General features: G+C 40.5%; 1 non-coding gene across 1 annotated transcript; it reads right to left on the reverse strand.

Moving 5' to 3' along the window:
* Positions 1-1,227: 1,227 nt before the first annotated feature.
* Positions 1,228-1,335, reverse strand: LOC112716261 (small nucleolar RNA R71). Its single transcript, XR_003160236.1, has one exon. It is a non-coding gene; the product is annotated as a small nucleolar RNA R71 (small nucleolar RNA).
* Positions 1,336-3,650: the final 2,315 nt, after the last annotated feature.

The raw sequence follows: 3,650 nt of genomic DNA on the forward strand, positions 1-3,650 counted from the left end.
GATGGCACAAGGGGGAAGATTTTGTTTTCAATGCAAATTTTTTTCAAGTTTTCAAAATCTTTTCAAAATCAAATCTTTTTCAAATCAATCTTTTCAATCAAATCTTTTTCAAAATCAATTTCTTTCTATTTTCAAAGATACTTGCTATCAATTAATGATTTGATTCAACATTTCAAGAATGTTGCCTTTTCTATTGAGAAAGGTTTAATGTTTGAATCATATCTTTTCTTGTTAGCCAAGTTTTTAATTTTCAAAATCAAATCTTTTTAAAATGTTTTTTCAAATCATATCTTCTCAATCACATCTTTTTAAAACCAATCATATCTTCTTAACCATATCTTTTTAAAATAGTTTTCAATCAAATCTTTTTGATTTCTAATTTCAAATTCTTTTTCAAAAATCACTTGATTTCTTTCCCACTTTTATTTTCGAAAATCAATTAGTGTTTTTTTCAAAATGTTTTCAAAATCTTTTACTTGATTTTCGAAAATTACTTCCCCTCTTCTCACATCCTTCTATTTATGGACTAACACTATTCCTTGATGCAAAATTCGAACTCCATCTTCTTTGATAAGTTCGAATTTTCTACTTCTGCCTTCTATTTTTCTTTTCCTCTGACACCTAAAGGAATCTCTATACTGTGACATAGAGGATTCCACATTTTCTTGTTCCCTTCTCTTTTTTATGAGCAGGAGCAAGGACAAAAGCATTCTTGTTGAGGCTGATCCTGAACCTGAAAGGACCTTGAAGAGAAAGCTAAGAGAAGCCAAAGCATAACTCTCTGTAGAGGACCTAACAGAAATCTTCAAAGAAGAAGAACCTATGGCAGCCGAAAACAACAACAATGCCAACAATGCAAGGAAGGTGCTGGGTGACTTTACTGCACCTACTCCCAACTTTTATGGGAGAAGCATCTCTATCCCTACCATTGGAGCAAACAACTTTGAGCTTAAGCCTCAATTAGTTTCTCTAATGCAACAGAATTGCAAGTTCCATGGACTTCCATTGGAAGATCCTCATCAGTTTTTAGCTGAATTCTTGCAAATCTGTGACACTGTCAAGACTAATGGGGTTGACCCTGAGGTCTACAGACTGATGCTATTCCCTTTTGCTGTAAGAGACAGAGCTAGGACATGGTTGGACTCTCAACCTAAAGAAAGCCTGGACTCTTGGGAAAAGCTAGTCAATGCCTTTTTGGCAAAGTTCTTTCCACCTCAAAAATTGAGTAAGCTTAGAGTGGAAGTCCAAACCTTCAGACAGAAGGAAGGAGAATCCCTCTATGAAGCTTGGGAAAGATACAAACAATTAATCAGAAAGTGTCCTTCTGATATGCTTTCTGAATGGAGCATCATAGGTATTTTCTATGATGGTCTCTCTGAACTGTCCAAGATGTCTTTGGATAGCTCTGCTGGAGGATCTCTTCATCTGAAGAAGACGCCTACAGAAGCTCAAGAGCTGATTGAAATGGTTGCAAATAACCAATTCATGTACACTTCTGAAAGAAATCCTGTGAACAATGGGACTAGTCAGAAGAAAGGAGTTCTTGAGATTGACACTCTGAATGCCCTATTGGCTCAGAACAAAATATTGACTCAACAAGTCAATATGATTTCTCAAAGTCTGTCTGGAATGTAAAATGCACCAAGCAGTACTAAAGAAGCTTCATCTGAGGAAGAAGCTTATGATCCTGAGAACCCTTCAATAGAAGAGGTGAATTACATGGGAGAACCCTATGGGAACACCTATAATTCTTCATGGAGAAATCATCCAAATCTCTCATGGAAGGATCAACAGAGACCTCAACAAGGTTTCAATAATAATAATGGTGGAAGAAACAGGTTTAGCAATAGCAAGCCTTTCCCATCATCTTCTCAGCAACAGACAGAGAGTTCTAAGCAGAATACCTCTGACTTAGCAACCATGGTCTCTGATCTAATCAAAACCACTCAAAGTTTCATGACTGAAACAAGGTCCTCCATTAGAAACTTGGAGGCACAAGTGGGTCAGCTGAGCAAGAAAATTACTGAACTCCCTCCTAGTACTCTTCCAAGCAACACAGAAGAAAATCCAAAAGGAGAGTGCAAGGCCATCAACATGGCCGAATTTTGGGAGGAAGGAGAGGCAGTGAACGCCACTGAGGAAGACCTCAATGGACATCCACTGGCCTCCACTGAGTTCCCCAATGAGGAACCATGGGAATCTGAGGCTCAAAATGAGACCATAGAGATTCTATTGGACTTACTTCTGCTATTCATGAGCTCTGATGAGTATTCTTCCTCTGAAGAGGATGAGTATGTCACTGAAGAGCAAGTTGCTAAATACCTTGGAGCAATCATGAAGCTAAATGACAAGTTATTTGGAAATGAGACTTGGGAGGATGAATCCCCTTTGCTCACCAAAGACCTGGATGACTTGTCTAGGCAGAAACTGCCTCAAAAGAGACATGATCCTGGGAAGTTTTCAATACCTTGTACCATAGGCACCATGACCTTCAAGAAGGCCTTGTGTGACTTAGGGTCAAGTGTAAACCTCATGCCTCTCTCTGTAATGGAGAAGTTAGGGATCTTTGAGGTGCAAGCTGCAAAAATCTCATTAGAGATGGCAGACAATTCAAGAAAACAAGCCTATGGACTTGTGGAGGATGTTCTGGTAAAAGTTGAAGACCATTACATCCCTGCTGATTTCATAGTCCTAGAGACTGGGAAGTGCATGGATGAATCCATCATCCTTGGCAGACCCTTCCTAGCCACAGCAAGGGCTGTGATTGATGTTGATAGAGGAGAATTGATCATTCAAGTGAATGAAGAATCCTTTGTGTTTAAGGCTCAAGGATATCCCTCTGTCATCATGGAGAGGAAGCATGAAGAGCTTCTCTCAAAACAGAGCCAAACAGAGCCCCCACAGTCCAACTCTAAGTTTGGTGTTGGGAGGCCACAACCAAACTCTAAGTTTGGTGTTGAACCCCCACATTCAAACTCTAAGTTTGGTGTTGGGAGGTTCCAACATGGCTCTGAGCATCTCTGAGGCTCCATGAGAGCCCTCTGTCAAGCTACTGACTTTAAAGAAGCGCTTGTTGGGAGGCAACCCAATGTTATATTTTATCTATTTTCCTTTGTTATTTTATGTTTTTTGTAGGTTGATGATCATGAGAAGTCACAAAATCAATGAAAAAAGCAAAAACAGAATGAAAAACAGAAAGAAAAACAGCACACCCTGGAGGAGAGCGTACTGGCGTTTAAACGCCAGTGAGGCTAGCTGTTGGGCGTTTAACGCCCAGTCTGGCACCATTCTGGGCGTTTAACGCCAGAAAGGGGCACCAGACTTGCGTTAAACGCCAGAAAAGGGCAAGAAGCTGGCGTTAAACGCCAGAAATGGGCACCAGCCCGGCGTTTAACGCCAGAATTGGCACAAAACGAGATTTTGCTTTCCATTTGGTGCAGGGATGACTTTTCCTTGACACCTCAGGATCTGTGGACCCCACAGGATCCCCACCTACCCAACCACACTCTCTCTCTTCTTCACCCATTCACCAATCACCTCAACACCTCTTTCCCAAAAACCCTTCACCTATCAAATCCCATCTTTCTCTTCACCACTCACATCCATCCTTCATAAAACCCCACCTACCTCACAATTCAAATTCAAACCAC

Source organism: Arachis hypogaea, chromosome 1, assembly GCF_003086295.3.
Source record: "Arachis hypogaea cultivar Tifrunner chromosome 1, arahy.Tifrunner.gnm2.J5K5, whole genome shotgun sequence".
In the NCBI taxonomy this organism is placed as follows: Eukaryota; Viridiplantae; Streptophyta; class Magnoliopsida; order Fabales; family Fabaceae; genus Arachis; species Arachis hypogaea.